Here is a 24,405-nt window from a genome sequence, read left to right on the forward strand (position 1 = left end):
ATCATGAAGCTCCCCATGTTACAGCAGAAGGAGAAGTGGGGAGGGCAAATGTCAAAGAACAGATCTATTAACTAAATGCTAATGTCAGTACATTTGGTATTTTATTTCCCCGTCACTCTCTTGGGGATTTCTGATATCCAGGCGGTAGATTTCGAACAGAAACTGGCAGATCACTTAGAAATCACCTTCCACTGGGGGTAAATAACTGAGCTCCTTTTTCTTTTAACCTGATCTGTCTTAACAGTTTGTGCTTCTTCTTACAGGCTCCTTGGATTAACATGAGCAGTGTCCGCAAGCGGTGCTTTTGACTGGATGTACAGCAGAACCTGTGAAGCTTGGGGTAAGTGTGCATACAGTCTTTCCATTCCATGCACCATTACAATCAGTGTAAGAAAGAGTAACAGCTTCATTTGAAATCTTTGGTTGAGCGTCTGTGTGTGTGTGAAAGTTGATTTCAGTGGGTGGCGCGGTAGCATAGCAGATATTACAGCACCAGCAACCCCGGGTTCAATTCCTGATGCTGTCTGTAAGGAGTTTGTACGCTCTCCCTGTCACTATTGGATTTCCTCCGGGAGCTCTAGTTTCCTCCCGCATTCCAAAATTACACATAGGCTTGTTGGGCTCAAAGGGCATGTTACGTGCTGTGTCTCTAAATAAAAAAATAAAAAAATAAATTGCCATGCGCGGTGAAGACCCATAAGACATGGGAGCAGAATTGGACTACTTGACACCTCTAGTCTGCTCCATCATGGTTGGCTTGATTGTTGCATTTTTTTTTAGGCTCAAAGTAAATTCATTATCAAGGTATGTGTTTATCACTGTATATAACCCTGAGATTCAGTTTCTTATGGGCATATTCAGTAAATACAAGAACCAGAATAGAATCACTGAAATTCTGCACTCAATAGGGCGGACAAACAACCAATGTGCAAAAGACAAGAAACTGTGCAAATACAAAAGAGGAAAAAAAAGCAATAAAAAACGAGAAAATGGAATGAAGAATCCTTGGAAGTGTGTCCAAAGGGTGTGGTAACAGTTCAGTGATGAGGCAAGTGAAGCTGAATGAATTTATCCCCTTGGTTCAAGAGCCTGATGCATGAGGAGTAATAACTGTTCCTAAAGGTGATGGTTTGAGTCCTGAGGCTCCTGTACCACCTTCTTGATTGCAGTGGCAAGAAGAGAGCATGGCCTGAATGGGTGGTGGTCCTTTATGTCTGTTGCAATAAATTTGTTAAGATTTGTGCGGTGCAGGAAATGATTACACTGTTGTACTTCCAGTCTGCTGTGGTGTTGGGTGTTTGAAATAATAGCAGAGAGAGGATGGAGTTTTTGGGACAGAGTTGCTGAACTTGAAACAAGCAACAAGGATGGAATCTTTTCATTAGTTGGGTGGATGATTGAGTTTTTTGTGGAGAATTAACCAGAAGTGTTGTGCACAATCACATTGATGAATTGAAAATGTTTTGTGTGCATGATTTCTTTCATTCAAAGCGTATCTGCATTTACATTTGAGGGTTTGGTAAATGCTTGTGGACAAACATTTATGTATATGGGAAAGGCCTGAAAAATCCATGCTGTTGTGTTCATAACTGATAACTATTTTAACATTCAAATAACTGAGCTTGCAGCTCTGTAAAGGAACAGGAATGGGAGTGGTAATGTCATGCAAATGTACAATTTATATACAGACCTCAACTGTAATCGTTTCTGGACTTTTACTAACTTGCAAACTGCTTCTGAAGGCGGACGTTATTGCTGCCAATCCAGAACCATTAAGGAGCTTTTTTTTTGCCTGGGAAGAGGTAGTGGAAGTGGTACAAGTAACACAGGAAGTTATTGAAAAGCACAGAAATAATTTGTGCTTCAAATCTGAAATAAAAGCAGGAAGCACTCAGCCGGGCAGTTGGCACTTATGATGAGAGCAACAGAGTTAATATTTCAGGTCAGTGACCACTGATTAAAGGTCATTGATCCAAAATGTAAATTGTTTTTCTCACACCACAAATGTTCTCTCATCAAAAATAAATCTCGTGGCAGTATGTGGTGCCATGTATGTGCTCTGATAATAAAATTTATTTTGAATATTTTCTCGACTATTTTGGCCGTTTTCTACTTTTATGCATGAGAATTGGTTGTAACCATCAGAGAAGAGGTAATGGAGCCTGAAGACATAACTTTTTTGGAACAGATTCTTTCCTTCTGTCATCAGACTTCTGAATGGTGCATGAATCTATAAACATTACCTCACTATTTTTGCACTATTTATCTACATTTTAAATGTATTTCCAAGAAGTATCATAGGAAAGGTGGATAATAGTGCTGAAGGTGAGGTAGCTGGGTTACAAACAGGCAATGAGTAGTGAGGAGAGTCTGTTGATGGGGCAAAGTTGCAGCCAGCAGAATGAGTTGCAATGTAAAAGGTGGGCAAAATCAAAAAGGGTGAGTTCAGGACTGAATGTGAAAGTGAATATTTGAATGTGTGCAGTATACGGAATAAGGTAGTTGAACACAGCTCAGTTGCAGATTGGCAGATATGATATTGTAGGCATCACTGACTCATAGCTGAAAGAAGATTATAGCTGACCTTAATGTCTAAGGATACACATTGTACCAAAAGGGCAGGTAGAGGGGTGGGGTTGCTCTGTTGGTAAAAAATCAAATCAAATCATTAGAAAGAGGTGATACAAGGTTGGAAGGTGTTGAGTCATTGTGGATAGAGCTAAGGAACTGCAAGGGTAAAAATACCTTAATAGGAGTTGTATACAGACCCCCAAACAGTGGTAGGGATATGGTCTACAAGTTACAACGGGAGATAGAAAATGCACGCCCAAAGGGAGGTGTTACAATAGTCATGAAACTCCAATATGCAGGTAGGTAGATTGGGAAAATCAGCTCGGTGCTGGATTCCAGGAGGGGGAATTTCTAGAGTGCCTATGAGATAGCTTTATAGAGCAGCTCGTGATTGAGTCCACTAGGGAATCAACTATTCTGGTTTGGGTGTTGTGCAATGAATCAGAATTGATTAGAGAGCTGAAGGTTAAAGAACCCTTAAGGGAAGTGATCATAATGTGATCGAGTTCACCCTGAATTTTGAGAAGGGGAAGCTAAAGTCAGATGTATTAGTATTATAGTGGAGTAAAGGGAGTAAGAGGCAGGAGAGAGGAGTTGGCCAGAGTGGTTAGAAAAGAACACTGGCAAAGGCTGGAATTTCTAGAAGCAATTCGGAAGGCACAGGATATATATGTTCCAAAGAGGAAGAAATATTCTAAAGGAAAGATAACACAACTGTGGCTAACGAGAAATCAAAGCCAACATAAAAGCCAAAGAGAGGGCATGGACCAAAATGTAGTGGGAAGTTAGGGGTTTAGGAAGCTTTTAAAAACTGATAGAAGGCAACTTAAAAAGTTATTAAGAAGATAAAGATGAAATATGAAAGTAAGCTAGCCAATAATATTAAAGAGGACACCAGAAGTTTCTTCAGAAATGTAAAGTGCAAAAGAGAGGTGGGAGTGGATATTTGACTGCTGGAAAACGATGCTAGGGAGGTAGTAATGGGGGACAATGAAATGGCAGATGAACTGAAGAAGTATTTTGCATCAGTCTTCACTGTGGAAGACACTAGCAGTAGGGTGGAAGTTCCAGTTATCGAGTGTGTGAACTAGAAAGAAGGTTCTTGAGGAAACTGAAAGGTCTGAAGGTAGATAAGTCACTTGGACCAGATGGCGTACATCCCAGGGTGATGAAAGTGGTGGCTGAGATGAAGGCATTGTGGAGGTATTTGTAATTATCTTTCAGGAATCACTAGGTTCTGGAATGGTTCTAGAAGACCGGAAAATTGCAATGTCACTACACTCTCCAAGAAAGGAGAGAAGCAGAAGATAGGAAACTATTTGCCAGTTAGTCTGACCTTAGTAGATGGGAAGATGTTGTTGATTATTAGATTAGATTCAACTTTATTGTCAATGTGCCGAGTACAGATACAAAGCCAATGAAATGCAATTAGCATCTAACCAGAAATGCAAAGAATAGTGTTATTTACAAAATATCTGTAAATAAATAGTAAGTGCTACAGCACATTAATATAAAAGTACTGAGACAGTACAATATGGGTGCAATACTGCTTAGCGCTGTGATGTGAGGTTCAGCAGGGTCATAGCCTCAGGGAAGAAGCTCTTCCTGTGCCTGCTGGTGCGGGAGCAGAGGCTCCTGTAGCACCTACTGGATGGGAGGAGAGTAAAAAGTCCATGGTTAGGGTGAGATGCATCCTTGATAATGCTTTTCGCCCTGCCCAGGCAGCGTTTATGGTAGATGTTCTCAATGGTGGGCAATTGGGTGCCGATAATCCACTGGGCAGTTTTCATCACACGCTGGAGTGCTTTGCGGTCCGATACAGGACAATTCCCATACCACACTGAGATGCAATTGGTGAGTATACTCTCAATGGCACAGCGGTAAAAGTCTGTCAGTATCCTGGGACAGAGGTGAGCTTTCTTGATGCTCCTCAGGAAATAAAGGCGCTGTTGAGCCTTTTTGATCAGGATGGAGGAGTTCATGGATCAGATGAGATCCTCGGAAATGTAGATACCAAGGAATTTGAAGCTTGATATGCGCTCCACTACAGCTCCATTCATGTAGGTTGGGATGTGAGTGTGGCTCATTAAGGATGGTCTCAGGGCACTCCAAGATAAAATAGACACATGATAAAATAGGCTGTAATCAGCATGGTTTCTTCAAGGGAAATCTTGCCTGAAAAATCTTTTGGAATTCTTTGAAGAAATAACAAGCAGGAGAATTGGTTGATGTTGTGCACATGGATTATCAGAAGGCCTTTGATAAGGTGCCACACATATGGCTGCTTAATAATCTATGAGCCCTTGGTATTACAGGAAAGATTCTAGAATGGATAAAGCAATGGATGATTGGCAGGAGGCAAAGAGTGGGAATGAAAGGAGCCTTTTCTGGCTGGCTGCCGGTGACTAAAGGTGTTCCACAGGGATCTGTGTTGGAACTGATTCTTTTTATGTTAAATGTCAATGATTCAGATGATGGAATTGATGGCTTTGTTGCAAAGTTTGCAGATGATATGAAGATAAGAAAGGACAGTTAGTTTGGAGGAAGTAGAGCAGCTACAGAATGATTTAGACAGATTAGAAGTTTGGACAAAGAAATGGCAGATGGAATACAGTGTTGGGAAGTGTATTGTCATGCACTTTGATAGAAGAAATGAAAGGATTGATTATTTTCTAAATGGAGAGAAAATACAAAAAAACTGAGGCACAAAGGGACTTGGGAGTCCTTGTCAGAATTCCATAAAGATTAATTTGCAGGTTGAGTTAGTGGTAAGGAAGGCAAATGCAATGTTAGCATTCATTTCAAGAGGACTAGAATATAAAAGCAAGGACGTAATGCTAAGATTTTACAAAGCCCTGATGAAGTCTTACCTGGAGTATTGTGAGCAGTTTTGGGCCCCTTATCTTAGAAAGGATATGCTGAAAGTAGAGAGGATTCAAAAGAGGTTTACAAAAATGATCCCAGGATTGAATGGCTTGTCATATGAAGAGCCTTTGATGGGCCTGTTGTCACTAGAATTCAGAAGACTGAGGAGTGACTTAATTGAAATCTTTTAAATGATGAAAGTCCTTGACAGAGTCGATGTGGAGAGGGCGTTTCCTAGGGTGGGATAGTCTAAAACCAGAGGATACAGCCTCAGAATAGAGGAGCGTACTCTTAGAATGGAGATGAGGAGGAATTTGTTTAGATAGAGTGGTGAATCTGCATAATTCTTTGCCACAGGCAACTCTGGAGGCCAAGTGTTTATGTTTTATTTAAGGCAGAGGTTAATAAGTTTCTTGATCAGTCAAAGTATGAAGGGATACAGGGAGAAGTCAGGAGATTTGGGCTGAGAGGAAAATTGGATCAGCCATGATAAAATGGTAGAGCAGTCTCAATGGGCTAAAGGGCCTAAAATTCTGCTCCTATATCTTATGGTAATTTATGCTAAATTTTATGTATTGCACTGTGAGGTGAGGGCCTCCCATCAGTCAGAGTTGCCCATGGCTATTGTGTCCTAGCTGCCTGGATACACATATCTGGGCCGTATGATACGGAGAGCAAACTGTAGCCCAGTATAGCAAGTTCCCCCTTTCCATGCACCTGATGAACCCATAGGAACGGCAGAGACCGATACTGTATGGTACCAGCAGCTTTGCAGGAGTTGCCAGTCAGCATTGAGCTTAATGTCGGACTGCCTTGGGGAAGCCAGCTCCGGGTTTTCTCCTGAGGGCTACCCCATGAGTGGGTACAGCCTCAGGGCAGCAGAGGTTGGAAATCAAGAGTTTTCCTTTCCCTAGATGAGCTGCCAACCACAGCTGATGAGCCCCATCTGCCTGCAGTGTCTAGTTTTAAGGTGCTAATAACCCGCCTTTGCCCCTTCACCTGTCAGTAGATAGCCTGGTTCCGCCAGGCTTAGTCACTGAGCCACACATGAAGGCTAGGAGCCGGACTTTGTTGTCAGAGGCTACTTGAGGAGCATGCCATTGGGAGCATTTACTAGGTAGAGGGAGCTTGCCCCATTACCACCCCCAGCTATAACAGCTGTAAGGCAGTGGTCCCTAACTACCGGACCGCAGACCGGTACCAGCCTGCAAAGCGTGTGCTACCGGGCCGCAAGGAAACTATATGATTTGGCGATATGAAACGATATGAGTCAGCTGCACCTTTCCTCATTCCCTGTCATGCCCACTGTTGAACTTGAACGCACGCAAGGTCATCAGTCGCCTAAACGCAGTGATACCCTCGCGCCAGGGATCACTGGTTGGTGTCAGGTAACCAGCCGCCTCGTGCGGCTAGCGAGAAGTGCCGTTGCTACTGGCCTGCAGTGCGGGCAGATGTGCGCCGCCTCTAAACCTGTTTAGCACACCGAATGTTCGTGGGGACTCCGGTGCTAAAATACTCGCAGATGACCTAATTCGGGTTCAGGGTTTCTTAAGTAGCAGAGCAGCTACCTCGCTGCGATCTACAGAAAGTCATCCCTCGAGCCAAACTTTTGTCGGCTGATAGGTCCTACCTACCTACGGGGGGGGGGGGGGGGGGGGTGCGGGAGCGCGCCCTGTTGCACTCCTTGTTCGGTCGGTCGCTCTCTTTGGACTGCGACCACCGCGGCCCCAGTACAGGGACCTTTGGCCCTTACCTTGTCCTCTCACTGGTGTGTTGCAATGATTTTATATGTTCATACGAGGAAAATATGTGCTGTGTGTTTAACATCCAAACATTACTTAAAATCTTATGATGCTATTGACTTATAAGTAAGTTATAATTGACTTATCACTATATTCATGCGAGGAAAATATGCGCTGTGTGTTTAATATTAAATTTGTTAGATAAACCCTCTTAGAAATGAAATTGAGTGTATTAGTCACTTATAAGTGACTTATAGTTGACTTATCACTGATATTCCGGTTGTGATTAACACCCCCACACCTCCTTCCGATCAGCTGGTCCGCAAGATTATTGTCAATATTAAGGCAGGGGTCGCCAACCTTTTTTGCACTGCTTACTGGTTTATTATTGACAATATTCTTGCGGACCAGCCGACAGGGGGTGGGGTTGTTAATCGTGACCGGAGTATAGGTGATGAGTCAAGTATAAAAGTGGCTAATGCACTCAATTTCATTTTTAAAAGGGTTTATCTAACAAATTTAATATTAAACACACAGCGCATATTTTCCTCGCATGAATATAGTGGTAAGTCAATTATAACTCACTTAAGTCAATAGCATCATAACATTTTAAGTAACATTTGGATATTAAACACACAGTGCATATTTTCCTCGTATGAACATATAAAATCATTGCAACACACCAGTGAGAAGACAAGGTAAGGGCCGGAGGTCCCCGTACCAGGACAGCGGCAGTCGCAGTCTGGAGAGAGTGGCCGACAAAAGTTTGGCTTGAGGGATGACTTTCTGTAGATCGCAGCAAGGTAGCTGCTCTGCTACTTACGAAACCCTGAGCCCGAATTAGGTCGCCTGCGAGTATTTTAGCACCGGGTTCCCCACAAACATTCGGTGTGCTAAACAGGTTTAGAGGCGGCGCACATCTGTCCGCGCTCCAAGCCAGTAGCATCGGCACTTCTCGCCGGCTGTGCGAAGCGGCCGGTTACCTAAGGCCAACCAGTGATCCCTGGCGCAAGGGTATCACTGCGTTTATGCAACTGATGACCGCGTGTGCGTTCAAGGTCAATATTGGGCGTGACAGGAAATGAGGAAAGGTTCAGCTGACTGATATCGTTTCATATCGCCAAATCATATCGTTTCCTTGCGGCCCAGTAGCACATGCTTTGCGGCCCGGTGGTTGGGGACCACTGCCTTAAGGAACCAGTATTGCACTGGTCTGCTGCTGCAAAACAGCAAATTTCACAAGGTATGTCAGTGATAATAAACTTGATACTGAATCTGTGCATAAGAATTATGCCGCAGCCTTAAAGTTTTCCCAGCTCTGCTGTCTGGTTGCAGGTTTACACAGGAAAAGGGCAGGTGGTCAAACAGGAGCAAGGCAGCCTGTTTTTCAAGAGTGTGCTTTGCTTTACTGCTGTGACTACATAAAGGCCAAGAAGAATTCACTGCAACCCAGAAAATGGCAAGACATTCTAACACTTTGACAAGCACCTTGGGGAAATATAACCAATTCCAGGAAAAATATTTGGCTCAGATTATTGTGGATGTCCAGCAGGAAGGTGATGTCCTTCGTCAAAAAGTTCTTGTGCAACCCCTGATGCCTTCATAAAATTTGCCCAGAGGCCTCGAGCTGAGTGAGATTACCGGTACTTTGCTGAATTCAATTGAGTTGATGGATTTTGTGTAGGATTAACTGAGAGTGAAGGATTGCTTCAGCCAAATATCAAAGAAACTGGGCAGCATGACTAAGAAAAGCCTTGTGTGTTCACTGCCAGTCAGCTGCTCTGCATGTTCAGACTGACTTGATAATGGAACAAAAGGAAGAAAATTTCTTCAGCAAACACTTTCTCCAGAGTAATTACATCAAATCATCTGTCCTGCTCTGTCTGCCTCAGTCTCATACAACAGAGAAATACATCCCACAATTACCATCAGTCTTGTTTTCAAACTACCCCGGATTGATGTTTTGATATTCGTACTGCAGCATCTGTCTTATTTGATATCAGTCACCAGCATTGGCATGCCTTGATGATTTGTTAGGTTTGATACAACCAAACACCCACTAACTCTATACGTTGGTTCCCATGAAAAACAATCAGAATCAGGTTTATTATCACTGACATATTGTCACGGAATTTGTTGTTTTTCGGCAGCCATACAATGCAATACATAAAAAGTACTATGAGTTACAAAAGTTACTTGCTATCTCTCTATGTCTCTGTCTCTATATATTCAATTAAATACGTAGTGCAAACAGAGCAAACGATAGTGAGGTAGTGTTCCTAGGTTGGTTCACTGTTCGTTCAGAAATCTGATGGCAGAGGGGAGGAAGCTGTTCTTAAAACGTTGTGTGCGCATCTTCAGACTCTTGTAACTCCTCTCTGATGGTAGTAATGAGGAAAGAGCATCTCCTCCGTGTTGGAGGTCCTTAATGATTTCAGATCATTAGATTCCAACAGAGTTAGAAGTCTTTAAACTTGCGGTACACCTAAAGAGAAAGCTGTTGGTGGCTGCCAGCTTTGCTTGTGGATATGTTGGATTGGATGTGAGATGTTCCCTGAAAGCTTGTTCTTCCAGGTCAAGCTACTTCAGGCACATAATTGTTAACAAGTGAGCAAATATTTCCATCTTGAAAGATTGCCCCTTAATATAATAGAAACCTTCCTTGTGTTAATTACCAATGTGCAATCTCTCAAGGATCTCCAATTAATTGCCTCAGTATTTCTGTTCCCAAAACTAGTTCATTTATTTATCTTAATTGGTTGTGGGCTTCAGAGTCAAGATTAGAAGTTAATTAGCAAAAGAATATTATTTCAACCTTCGTGACTCTGCCACTATCACAAGTTTCCACTTTAGAATTTCAGCTGTCTGATTTGTAAACTTGTGGAATTTCTTCAGTGCACCTCGTGATACAATCTGACCAGTCCTGAAGCAGAATTTTGACCTGAAACTTCAACAATTCCACCCCAATGCCCCTACAATACTGTTTGATCTGTTGAGTTTCTCCAGCAGATTGTTCCTCTGTCTGTGGTGACCTTATATTTATTGCTACATCAGCATCAACTATCCAGCATAAGATTATAGCGTGATCTACTTGGTAGCTGACCTACCCTATGGAGATTCCATCAGGATTTTAACCAAGGCTAACCATGTATAAAACATGAGTACATGCCTTTGGCCAAAAGTACATCAAAAATCTGCACCAACCCTTCAGTACTTGCCCATAAATCTAAGCCAATGAATTTGGTTCTATTGCAGATTTCTTTTGAGTTTACTGAGGTCAACTGTTGTAAGAGCTTCTCAATCATTTTGTAATATGAGTTGACTTCCACTGCCCAGAATCTGCTCTTGGCAAGTTTGGGGAGTTAAGAAAGAAGCCCTTCACGAACAGGATCTTGCAACCCAAAAACCTGAGAGGTGAAACATGAGATTCTGCAGCTACTGGAAATCTTGAACAATAGACACAAAGTGTGGCAGGTCAGACTGCATCTATGGAGAAGAATAAATGGTCAACATTTCAGCCTGGTACTCTCTATCTGTACTTGATAAGCTTTTGGGCACCTTTCCTTGTATTTCTCTGTGACGGCATGATACATTTATTTCTGATAGTAATATCGTGCTGTTTTTGTTGCATTACTGATGCTATATAAATGCAGTTTGTTACTGTTATTTGTGAATTTAACTGCATAGCATCAGAAGAAAAAGGAAATTTCAATATTACATTTTCAGTTGGGAAATAGAAATTCATCAGTGTGTGAACTTTCCTCAACAGACAAAATGGATGTTGTGTTTATTTGCAGTTGGCTAGTGTAACATTAGTGTCTAAGAACAGGAATCTGAATGTCTGATTTGCTGCAAGTTTGTCACAATTGTGTCCTTTGCTAAGATTGAAACTAATGTTGAAAGTCTCTGCCATTCTGTGGACATGAATAGATTTACTGGAAAAGCCAGTCTCATGCTCTTCTGCCTGTGGCCAGTGGTTGGAACTTGGCCTGTGTAGTGTCTGTACCAGGAGCCACGGGCCTTTCACTAGCTTTCCTTTCCTCTGTTGGAGCCAAAGGAGTGGTATCAGATCATTCCAAACATCCCCGGGCAATTGTGAACATTCTCTTTCCTGATAACTTATCTCAATGACTATCATCCAGTAACACATCCATTGTGATGAAGTTCTTTAACAGGTTAGCAATGAAATATATTAACACTAGCCTGAGGAGCAACTTGGACCTGAGGTCAACAGCAGATGCCATTTCATTGTATCTTCACTCAACGCTGGAACATTTAGACAGCAAAGGTGTCTACATTAGGGTGGTCTTCATTGACTACAGGTTTACTTCCAACACTGCCATCTCCTCAAAACTAATCAACAAGTTCCAAGAACTTGGCCTCAGTAGCTTGTTATGCAATTGGATCTTTGATTTCCTCACTTGCAGACCCCAATCAATTGGATTGGTAACAACATCTCCTCCACAATCAACATCAGCACGGGTGCACCACAGGGCTGTGTGCTTAGCCCGCTGCTCTACTTGCTTTATATTTATGACTGTGAGGCTAAGCACAGCTCCAATGCCATATTTATGTTTGTTGGCTGAATCAAAGATAAATCAGCATAAAAGAGGGAGATTGAAACTCTGACTGAATGGTGCCACAACAACAACAACATCTCACTCAACATCAGCAAAGCCAAGGAGCTGATTATTGATAACAGGCTGAGGAAACTGGAGGCCAGTCCTCATCAGGAGGTCAGAGGTGGATAAGATCAATAACTTTAAATTCCTTGGTATTATCATTTCTGAGGATCTGTCTTGGATCCAGTGTGTAAGTGTCATTACAAAGAATGCACGTCAGTGCCTGTACTTAGAAGTTTGCAAGGATTTGTTATGACATCTAAAACTTTGACAAACAAGTATAGATGTATGGTGGAGTGTATCCTGGCTGGTTGCAACACAGCCTGGTATGGAAACACCAATGCCCTAGAACAGAGAAGCCTACAAAAAAATAGTGGATACAGCTTAGTCCATCACAAGTTAACCCACACCACCGATGACCATATCTGCACAGAGCACTGTTGCAGGAAAGCAGCATCCATCATCAAGGACCCCTACCATCCCAGCCACGCACACTTCTTGTTGCTGCCATCGTGAAGGAGGTACAGGAGCCTTGGGTCCCACATTCCTCCAGCTTCCAGAACAGTTATTACCCCTCAACCATCAGGCTGCTGAACTAATGTGGGCAACTTCACTCACCCCAACATGGAACTGACTCCATTACCCTTGAACTCACTTTCAAGGAGTCTACAACTCATGTTCCCAATATTTATCTATTATTATAATTTTCTTTTTTCTTTTTTGTATTTGCACAATTTGTTTTCTTTTACACATTGGTTGTTAGTGTGCAGATGTTCATTGACTCTTCTCCGTTGCATTTACTGTGAATGCCTGCAAGAAAATGAACCTCTGGGAGACATGAGACATTTATGTACTTTACTTTGAATTTTGATAGAGCATTGGTGTTTTGCAGGCAGGGATGCCTACTCTCGATTTCTTCTGGTTTAAAGGGAGGATGCGGTTCTAAGAAAAATAAAGAACTGTGAGGAAAGAAGTTGAATTTATAAAAGAAGTGAGTAAGAGTAAGATGTCATGAACAGAGCAAGCACAGAAAGAAAAATAATGTATGAGATCATGAAAAGGCAACGTAACTTCATTGGATGTGTGATTAGGAAAGAGGAGTTAGAATGCACGGTAATTATGGGAAAGATTGAAGGGAAGAAAGCAAGCGGAAGGCAAAGACAAATGATGATGGAGACTAGAAATGAATACCAATGAATTGATCCACTTGACCTGAAACAGGAGTGTGTGGGCCATGGCAGTCAAAGCTCAAACTGGGCATGGCACCTGATGATGATGAGTAAGAGATGGAACATGAATGGAAAATATTGTAGGGGAAATATAGACTTTTCTCTATGATGTATATGATAGTCATAGGTTGTCACGTTAGTGTGCTGTTATTGTAAAGTAGCTCATAACACAACGTACAAATGCTCAGAAGCATTGTTTTTTCACTGTATTTGTTTACAGAGTTGTCTGTTTGCACTATGACTTTCACTGACACCCAGTTGAATTTGTGCTCCTCTCGACTTTCATGGGAAGAGACCAGGGAGAGTTGGTTATAGCCAGTTGATGTTCATGGATCTTTGTGGATAGTTTTCTCCCAGTCTGGTTGACATAACATTCTCTGGCTGTAAAGCGGCATGACTAACTCTCCGTAGTCTCTACTCATGGAGATCGAGAGGGGCACAAATTCGACTGGGCATCAGAGAAAGTCACGGCACAAATGAACACACGGCATGCAAGAAAATTCCTAGAAGCATAGTTTTCCATGAACAATTCTGTAAGCAAATATGTAGACCTTAATCCTATTTATGAGCTGAAGCGGGCAGAATTCCAGACCACAATGCATGAAGTTCACCACACAGTCTATCAGTGATGAGATTTCCTCCTCACATCAAAATTGAGTTTCTGAAATAACACTGGATCAGCTGATTGAAAAGTATATAAAGGCCAAGCATTCAGAGGACATGCCACAATTAACAGCACACTGATGATGCCTCCTCGTATGGTGATGAAACATTTGCAAGTGAATTACCAACTCAACCCAATTATCAACCACCCGAGCTCCACATCTTCTGAATGATTTCCAGCGGCATTATTTTTTCCCCAGCCACTCCTTTAAAGGGCCACCCAACCGCTATGCTTACAGCACTAGCTGTAAGTTTAGGGTTCAATCCCCACCCCTGTCTGCAGGGAGTTTGTACATTGTCCCTGTGACTGTGTGCGTTTTCTCCGGGTGCTCCAGTTTCCTCTTGCATTCCAAAGATATCCGGGTTAGAGTTAGTAAGTTGTGGGCATGCTATATTGGCGCCAGAAGCACAGCGACACTAGCGAGTTGCCCCGGCACATCCTCGACACAAGTGGCATATTTTATCCTATGTTTCGATGTACCTGTGACAGAGAAAGCTAAACTTTATAATCTTTATCGTGTACCTCGATTTTTTTCTCCCTTTCTCACTCATGCTCCTTTTAAATAGAGGGTGTTCACAGCCATTGGGAACTGAGTTACCTTCCTCTCCAGCAGTTACTGGTGCTGAGAGTACACCTACGGAATTCCATCGCTCCAACGTTTTACATACAAACGGCTGCAACAACCTGAGGTGATGGCCTTTCCTAGATATTTACCAGCTTTTGATTCTACTCTGTGCCTTCCTTAAGCATAAAACGTCAATTAGATTCTCTGATAAAAGAAACACAGCAAAACTGAAGCAGCAAGGTCCAGAAATGGTACGAATATTAGATCACGTTGAGCAGTGTACGTAACGAGGGAGAAGAGAGCGAAATAGTTCAAGGATAAGTTGTACATGTGTATAAATCTTGTGAAGTGCCAGGGTTAAGAGAGCATCCAGTAAAGCATGTAGGATTAAGAGCTTAGTAACAGAAGCATAGATGAGAACAGCAACGAGTTTGTATTGAACTTCATAAGAGACGAGCTCTACCATTCTGAGAGTATTGCGTCAAATTCTGGTCATTTCACCTCTGCAGGGACATGAAAATCAGGAAGAGGGTGCAGAAGAAATTGACTGGAATGGTGTGAAGTATGAAGTTAATTCTGCAATATGTTACAGGAGACAGTTATTGGCCAATCAACTACTGTAGACATATCCTTCTTATTTCCCAGAAGCCTTGATACTTGTTATCCATCACAGACCCATCAAGTCCCATTTTCATTGTTTTTGCTGTTTTCCTATACTGAACAGTGAGCTTAGAGCAGCTAACTAAAGTACCAGCATGTCATTGGGATGTGGGAGAGAGCTAGAGCATCTGGGTCACAGAGAGTAAATGCAAACTCCTTACAGACAGTGTCTGTGGTCAGGATTGAACCTTAGATCCCTATAGTTATGAGTTTAAAACATAGAGCTCACTGCCTGTTGCCTTTTTAAAGTGAAAATGGATAGCTGCTTGAGCGAAAATAACATGGTGATATACTGCATGTAGCTGGGAAAGAGACTGGATAGAATTCTGTGCAGGGGGCTGGCATGACCTTGATGGGCAGATTGGTTTGCTCTGCCGGAAGAATCTTATTATTCCGTATCCTGGCCTCAGAATGCCAAAATTCTGAGAGGTATCAGTCTTCGGATAGACACGATATAATTAAAATACTGACCCATCTTTTCTCCCCAGCACTGAAAGTCCTGCTGATTCAAAGTGTTTGTAATTTCCAGCTGGTATTGTGCAAGGGAAATAAGCCAAACCACTGAGGCAGCAGATCTTGGCGCTAATAAGACCAAAGCTCTTGTTATTGCCCACATTGCAGGATCCTGCCCCACTTTGTGAAATCCCATCCCTGTCTGCTTTCAACCAAGCTTCTGAGAGCAAGAATAAACCTTCCCAAATGTTTTCAAACCTCATGACCTTATCAAATCTTTTTCATGGTTCAAAGGCCCCACGACGTACTGCCGTAAGCTCTCCTCAATCTTCCTCCACACTCCCAGTTGTGGTTCTGATGTGCTTTGGGTTATCATTAATTTTAACATGTGTTTCGGGCTCTGGAGGGGAAAATGCAATTTGATTAGATCGACGATCCTACCATTCATTCGCCAAGTGGATCCAGGTGCAGCCTTTCAAGCATAACTGAGATGCTGGTGCTTGCTAGGTGCACATAGCTCACTAAATTATGTATTAGTGATGCTCAGACATTGCATGAAACCTTGATTTGTAATGCTTTCTGGCTGGAAAGGTCACCAGTGGCCTTTGTTTTCCTTGCTCATCATCATTCTCTGTCAAGATTATTGTAACCTCCATGGAGAGGGCGTTTTTATTGAATTCTCTGAAAGATCAGGCCACTTTGGATTGCCCAATAGCTTCGGTTGCATAAGTAACCACTTATCTTCATGTACAGCCTGTGAACAAAGCGGTCACCCTTTTCCTTCTGAATGTGCACCTGTCTATAACCATTTGGGAAGCAATGCAGTGGTCTTTGTTGAAGTTGTTCCCGAGCAGTTGTGCAACACAGTATTCTGATCTATAGGCTTTACCGAGGCAAACATTGGCCGCTACGGAGAGACATTTCAGTTTGCCTGAAACTTGTTGGTCTTCCAGTGTAAGGAAGTGTCAGTGAGTGCCTGCATATTGCTTGCTGCAGGAGTACATGCTGAGGACTCCATCTTTGTGGGGGAGTCCAGGACTAGACTGGACTTGGAATTGAAGGACATCCTTCCAGGGCAGAGATGAGGATGAATTTCTTTAGAGGGTGGTGAATCTGTGGAAATCACTGCCACAGATGGCTGTGGAGGCCATGTTAATTGGGTATATTTAAAGCAGGAGTTGATAGGAGTAGTAAGGGTGTCAAAGGTTATGGGAGAAAGCAGCAGAATGGGGTTGAGAGGGATAATAAATCAGACATGATTGAATGGTAGAGCAAGCTTGATGGGCTGAATGGCTTCATTCTACTCCTATGTCTTATGGTGCATGTCAGTTGACTCTTCACAAATTCCCATAAATACCAAATTCCACTTATTTTGCCTGCAACCAATTATCTTTGACATACCCATCAACTTGTCCCATCTCTGACCCATTTGGTTTTTCTCCATCCATCTATATGGGTCAATTTACAGTGACCAAATATCCGACTGACATGCTTTTAAGATACAGGAGGGAACTGGAGTACAGGAAGGAATCATGATCACAATAAATGTGCAGACTTCCAACCGATTGCATGAGAGTTTGTGATGGAAGGTGCAAGACAACAACACTACTGTTCTGCAGTTATGGATGCTCTAAGTTCTCAAAGGGTATACTAAGAGTCAAGTCTGGGGATAGATGATCATTTCTGAGATGGGTGTGCAGAGGCAAGAGTAGCTTTGTTCAACATGGTGGATCTGGAAATGATGTTATAAAAATTGTTGAATTGAACAACAGTTCTGTCCCACCCCCGGAAGTCACAAAGGCAGATATTCTGGAGTTTCTTATTTATCTCTCAGCATGTTGATTGTTTGCCAAATGATGTTGTTGTTGCACAGGAACATTCCCTGACATGGAGATGGTTGATGAAGTCAGATTCAACCTGAGGAAATATTTTAAACCTCAAATCTTGTAAATTCTTACTTCCTGTCATATAATTTGCAAACTTCTCAGTTTATGTGCGGCGGTGTTAGTGGGGGGGAGGGATATGATGTAATTGCTAGAAGGTCACAACAGAAATGACAAAAGTGCACAGTTGTGCGAGAAATGGTGAAGTTAGTATTTCAGAAGCAGGTGTTCATTACGCTTCTTCCTTTTGCTTGCTCTAATCTGCAATTGTGGAATAGTTTTCTTTCAGCTTTATCCCAGTTAACAAATCCAAAAGAATTCTCCCACTATGAGGCACTTAGCCTTCAAGACATCTAAAGTTTGACTGAATGCAATCTAGCAGGTTTGAATGCATTGTCTTCTGATTGAGAGAGTTGCAGCTCATTTCTAGGTGGCTTGAAACAGTGATTTCTTTGACAATTTGAAACTGCCAGTCATACTAATGAGCTTCTCTGTATCCTAGGCCACATGACCATAACCATTTCTTCATCTTTTTGCCATTGCATACTTCACTGCCCCACCCTCCCCCCAAAAACCTCATCTGAAGTAATTTGTCTTTGATGGTTGACTGGGGCTGATTCATAAAACGCTTTACAAATAATGAAGCTGTCAGCAACCAACCTGGCCTAAATTCACACCTTTATATTTGCATTGAATTAGCCACAGTTTGAAGATGATGGCAACTTTTATTCTGCATCCTCTGAGACAAACTGTGCCCAATTCTAAAATAAAGCAACAGAAATTCAACAAGAACTCTTTTACTTTTATACTATCCCTCAAAAGAGTGCACTGAACTTCTAAACACAATGCAAAGCTAGGTATTTAAATGCAAATACATCACTGGCAGTTCATTTAAGGACATGTGCACGCCACAGTGTCTAATTGAAGATGTCTGCAATTTAAATGTACTTGTGTTTAGTATCCCTGTGTAGAATTACATCCTCTCGTGTTAAAGTCCAGATACGCCTTTAAACTAGAGGCCCAGCTCTGGAAAGCAGATGGAGATTGGTGCCATTGGAAATGTGATGATCTGAGAGTGGTACTTAGCCCTTGACAAGAACACAACGGTTAAACTTGAGAAAGCAAAAGTATTGTGCCCCTTCATACTTTCCTTCCTGTCTCATTAGATTGTGCCATTTGCACCTTATTCTTTGATTAATTTCAGTCCCGAAAGCTCTAATATCCCAAATATTCAGCTTTTTACCAGAGTGGATTTACCTAGGAATGTTGAGTCTGTTTCTTTCTTCACAGATGCTGCACCAACTACTAAGTATTTCCAGTACTTTCTGATTTTACTTCGGATTTGCAGCACCTGCAGTTTTTTTTAAATGTTTTTTATGTTGGGAATTGTCTTTGAGGCTTGTGGACTTATTGAACCCAGTGCATTGTAAATTTAATGCTGTGTGGGGGGAGGAATTGTTGGAAGTCCAAAATTATATTGAAAAATGTTGTCATTACACAGGTAGAAAGTAGGATGATAAGGTTGGATGCTCTGGATAGAAATTTGATTGGCTGGGCAGTGGAACGTCACAGGCTGTCAAAACAATTGTACTTCTTGAGTTGAGCTAAGGGTTAAACATTTAAAAATGCACAGATGATCGTCAAAGGAAAGCTAGATGTGTTTGCATAAATTTTTGTCGCTCATTATTTAAGGAAGGCAATGACCCGTTCATTTCAAACAGGTTGACAGCTGCTTGAAACAGCAGATGGAGGCATTTAATCTGAACATGCGAGTGCTTGTATCCAAATTACTGTACAATGTAATTCCAGTGTCTGAGCAATTGGTGTATTTCAGATGCTGTATCTCAAGTAATGTAATAATATTTTGCTGATCAATGCTAATTATATTGTTGCATCATGCCCAACTGGAGATTGCCCTAAGAAGCTTCCTGTACAGTGCATACAGAATTGACATCCCTTTAGAGCAGAGATGAGGATTTTATTTTAGCCAGAGCGTGGTGAATCTGTGGAATTGTCTCAGACAGCTTTGGAGGTCAAAGTTATTGGGTCTTTTAAAGTGGAGGTTGATAGGCTCTTGATTAGTAAGGGAGCCAAAGGTTATGGGGAAAAGGCAGGAGAATGGGGTTGAAAGGGATAAGTCAGCCATGATGAAATAGTGAAGCAGATTCGACGGGCTGAATGTTCTTATGGACCACAGAAATCCTCCAGTCTTTTATAACAGCTGTATGCCATATTGTCTCTGATAAAATTTGTAGGATTTTCCATACAGTTTTTTTTTTGCAATAACCTGGAGCAATTTGCTCAGGATTGAAATTCCAGCAGATGTGTGTCAGGCTGCTGCTCAGCCACTCAGATGGGATATTAAGCAAGGCTAGGGATACAAGAGACTGCAGATGTTACAATCTGGAGTGAGAAACAAACTTCCATTAGAACTCTTGAGTCAGGCAGCATCTGTAGAAGTGGAGGGATGATCGGCTCATCAGGTTCACCACTCAAGCAGCAATCCCATTCCCCCACTAATTCCCCTGTAGCTTGCTCTTCTCCCTTTCCCACACAAAATGGTGCATGAGAGGTGAACCTGCAGATTGGCCTGCTGAGCTCCTCCAGCATTTTGCATGTGTAGCTTGGATTTCCGGCATCTTCAGATTTTCTCCTCTCCCTTTCCCATTCATTTTACTATCCACCTTTTCAAAGTGGTCTCTTAACTGGCATGTCGTTGGGATGTGGGAGAAAACTTCCAGCCAGGGGGAATAAGCAGGGGAGTTACCCAATGCACTTGAAAGTGGCTGAAAAGTTCTGAAGTTGTGGAAAACTCTGTATAAATGTAAAACTTCATTTTCTTTTCTGCTAATTATTTCTTGGCTTCTTTTGATAACTGAGAGAATTTGGACACTATGTTCTCACTGTTTAGATAATGATTTTTCAATCTGAGATTGATGGCATGAAAGTTTTTTCTGTTTACTATCTGCAAGTCTTCAATACAAATTGAGTTTGTGGCAATCATAATGCAGTCCCTAGTGGCACAGTTCTTAATTCTGGACTAATTAGCAACTAAACAGGTAGTCTCACTCACTTAGGCCAAAGACTGTGGGAAAGATAAAAATATTACACAAATGTACTGAAGTGATGCTCTTAAAAAGAACAAGGCTCTCTGCAAGATTGGATGAGTTCTAGCTTTGGGTGTTGAATACCATACCTGCTGTGGAGTGCCAGGTGTTGGCACAGTACACCTGTGGTACAAAACAGTCTGTTTCTGGGGCTCGTTTTGTATGTTTGAGTAAATTTTTATTCAGTGTACATTGAGAATGAAAGATGAATCTAACTATTGAATCAAACAGCAGTTTCCATCTTTGTTATTTTGGCTGCTCACAGATGGTAAGCTGTTTCAGCTACTTGGCTGTTGAAATCAGCTTTTAAAAACTACGACATTTCTAACCTTTGAGCATATTCTTGCGCAGTGTGCCCTAAGCCAACTTCAGTTTGTTCTTCTGGTTATAGACATTTATAAACTACTGTGGGTGACATTGCTATCTCCTAAGGTGTGTCATGGCCAATGAAGCAGTTTTGTACGTTAGTTTCTAGTGAACTGTGTGAAGCAAAGCAATTTGTACCCAGCGTGAATAATGTGCAGGAATGAACAGACAGGAAATGAATTCTAGCTGGGTGATAATATTAGATGGCGTTTGGGGGAGACTGGTATATCCATTCTTCAGTGCAGTGGGACCTTTGAATAAGGCGATGGGGTTCTGGTTTCACATGGCTTTTTCACTTTATAGCTCTTCACACCTTCGACAGTGCAACAATCCTTTAAGACTGGACTTGGAATGTCAGCCTCTGGTCTTGGCCTTGTACCCATGGCATCGTACCTCATAGGCACAGTTGCTACTGTGCTGCATTGAACATACTATTTTGGGTGCATCTGTTGCATCCTGTAGCTGTGAAATTTGCGAGCTCCATTCTGCCGTGGTGTCACGTTGACTAACCTTGGCCGGTCTAATGGCTCCGCTATGGTTCTCAGACAAGGGACACACGGCATACAAATGGAAACCTGAAAATGGGTGGCAGCAAAGATCAGGTTGTCCTGTTTTCTCATGAACCATAGACTGAGGGGAAGAAAAGACATCGAGTATGCTGCTTCCTGCATTATCTTAGGCTTTGTGCCATTGAATTCTGCATCAGTGGGCACTTGCTGCCTAGGTGTAAAGTAATTGATCTGAGTTTTTTCTCTCTCCATGGATGCTGCCTGACCTTTTATATTTATTTCAAGGTGTCCTCTGAGTGTCTCAATGATTCCAGTAACACACGACCTTAAAAGGCTTTTACACTATTTTACATTCATTCGTGAAGGTAACTATGGATTTGCTAGAATTTCTCCTCCTCCCTTCCTTCTGCTCCTTCACTTCCTTGTTGGGCAAATTTCCCTGGAAAATTCTGTGCCCTGCTGAGATGCAGAGTATGGATGGAAGATGCACCAACATGGTCTAGAAGAGGCAACACACCAAGTGCTGGAGGAACTCGGCAGGCCAGGCAGCATCCGTGGAAGGAAATGGACAATTGAAGTTTTAGGTTGAGACCTTTTATCTAGACAGGGTGCTGCCACTCACTGCCTTGAGTCCAGTCATTAGAAGTGAGAAGTGGAGTTTCCAGGGGCATTTTGTCCTGCATTCTTATTATATTGTCTCAAAGCTGCCAGTTACAGTAACTCATAAACACGAGAAAGTCTGCGGATTCTGGAAATCCAAAGCAGCACACACAAAATGCTGGAAGAAATCAGCAGATCAGGCAGTATCTATGAGAATGAATAAACAGTTGACATTTTAGCCAGAGCCCCTTCTTCAAGTCTGGAAGGGAAGAAGAGGACGCCAAAATAAAAAGGTGGGGGGAGGGGAAGGAGGATAGCTAGAAGGTGGTAGGTGAAGCTGGATGGGTAGGAAAGATAAAGGGCTGGAGAGGAAGGAATATGATAGGTGAGAAGAGTGGACCATAGGAGAAAGGGAAGGAGGAGGGGAAACAGGTGGAGGTGATAGGCCCGCGAGAAGAGGTAAGAACCTGGAGTGGGGAATGGAAGAAAGAGGGAGGGGGAGTATTTTTTTTTTACCAGATGTAGAAATAGATGTTCATGCCATCAGGTTGGAGGCTACCCTGATGGAATACAAGGCCTTGTAGTAACTAATGGCTTCCATCTTGTACCCACTGCAAGAATAACTGAGAATGGTGGCCCAAGTAGTATTCTGCATGAGACTCTTTGAGGATCTAATGTTTGTTATATGACTGAAGAACAGAACCCCTTTCTGTACAGGAATACTGTAAGCCCATAAGATTGCTGAGTGCACAGCAGGTTTTAATGATTTTATCAGAGAGAGGGAAGGTATAAATATTACACCTACCACAAAATCCTGGATCCTCCCGAAACAAGGCATAGCTGTTATGCTTTGTAACTCCAAAATATTAAACTGATTTAATGGAAAAGATAGGAGCCAAAATGTGAGTCTATCTTCATGTTTACTTTAAGTGAGGCACCCACGTGTCACGTGGTAGCATCATGACTTATGCAATTCACTTATTTTTACATATAACCTGAAATAGATTATTTAAACAAAGAATGATTAATCAAAAATATTATTCAAATATTATTGAAATAATAGCCCCAAATTTAAGTCAAAATGCCTTATAAAATTTCCTAAATGTGTTAATTATATTTGAAGTAGCTTTCTGTTTATTTTTCATTTTCTGCCTTTCTTAGTTTAATTTACCCAAAGAATTACCCTAGTACCACAGCAGAGACCTAACATTCAATGCATTACTCTTCAATCCATGAAGGTGCTGAGCTTAGAACAACAGTAGCAGTTTGAATGATTCAGTGAAAGGACAGTGTGTGCCATACAAGTGTCCATTACCATGGAATCCTTTTGCATAGGAGGCCCAAGGCCTGTGGCCAGTAGAATCACCGGTAAGAACTTAGTAAACTCAAAGTCCATCCCTTTCCTCACTCTGCTGTCAAAGTCAAAGTAAATTTATTATCAAAGAACATATATGTCATCATATACAGCCCTGAGATTCATTTTCTTGTGGGCATACTCAATAAATCCACAGAATAATAACCATAACAGAATCAATGAAAGACTTCACCATCTTGGGTGTTAAATCAGTGTGCAAAAGATAAAAATCCGCAAATACAAAAGGAAAGAAGTAATGATAATGATAAGTAAGCAATAAATAATGAGAACATCAGGTGAAGAGTCCTTGAAAGTGAGTCCATTGGTTGTGGAAACATTTCAATGAAGAGGCAAGTGAAGTTGAGTGAAGTTATCCCCTTTGGTTCAAGAGCCTGATGGCTGAGAGGTAATAACTGTTCCTAAACCTGTTGGGCGATCCTGAGGTTCTTGTACCTTCTCCCTCGTGGCAGTAGCGAGCAGAGAGCCTGTCCTGGGTGGCGGGGTCTCTGATGACAGATGCTGTTTTTCTGCGACAGCATTTCATGTAGATGTGCTCAGTGGTGGGGAGGGCCTTACCCATGAAGGTCTGGGACGTACCCACCACTTTTTGTAGGATTTTCCATTCAAATTCAGTTCTCTTGCGTCCCGTGCAGAGGGCAAGTGTATGTTGTGGGCCCAGGTTCCAGCCCACTATACAGGAGTTGGGTTGAGATACATGTTAGAAAAGGATTATAGCCTCAACAGTTGGACACAGTTGAGGGTAGTGGTGTGTTACAGTTGACTACTAGGTGGGTGTGAGATTGGGTTACTCCCAGGGATAGGGAATACGCCAGTAGTCTGCAGTAAATGGAAGTGAGTTGTACTCCTTGGACTTTTGACCTGTTGAGGCAAACTTCCCTTAATCTGCACAGAATTGGGCGTCGTGCAATATAACAAGGAGCTGCAGCTGTTAAAAATCAGATGTAAAAATGAAAAATGCCAGAGGTCTGAGAACATCTACGTAGAGGGTAACAGAGTCGATGTTTCAGATCAATGACTGATTGATCTGTAGTAAATGTGATGGAGCAGCAAGCATGCTCTAATGGTGCCAGAAGTGTTGCGACATGTGCCGGCTAAGCCCGGCACGATCTTCAGACTCTGTTGGTCCTTGATACAAAATGACGCTTTTCACTGTATGTTTTGATATGTATGTGACAAAAAAAGCTGATCTTTAAC

At 42.1% G+C, this 24,405-nt stretch overlaps 1 protein-coding gene across 12 annotated transcripts in view; it reads left to right on the forward strand.

Moving 5' to 3' along the window:
• Window positions 1–24,405, forward strand: part of nrcama (neuronal cell adhesion molecule a) — a 432,442-nt gene that overhangs the window by 175,901 nt on the left and 232,136 nt on the right. For all 12 annotated transcript variants that reach the window (XM_073059008.1, XM_073059018.1, XM_073059012.1 and 9 more), the window contains one exon: window positions 264–340. The gene's annotated coding sequence lies outside the window, so the exon portion shown is untranslated. The remainder of the gene's footprint in view (window positions 1–263; window positions 341–24,405) is intronic.

This window comes from Hemitrygon akajei, chromosome 10, assembly GCF_048418815.1.
Source record: "Hemitrygon akajei chromosome 10, sHemAka1.3, whole genome shotgun sequence".
NCBI classification, from domain to species: Eukaryota; Metazoa; Chordata; class Chondrichthyes; order Myliobatiformes; family Dasyatidae; genus Hemitrygon; species Hemitrygon akajei.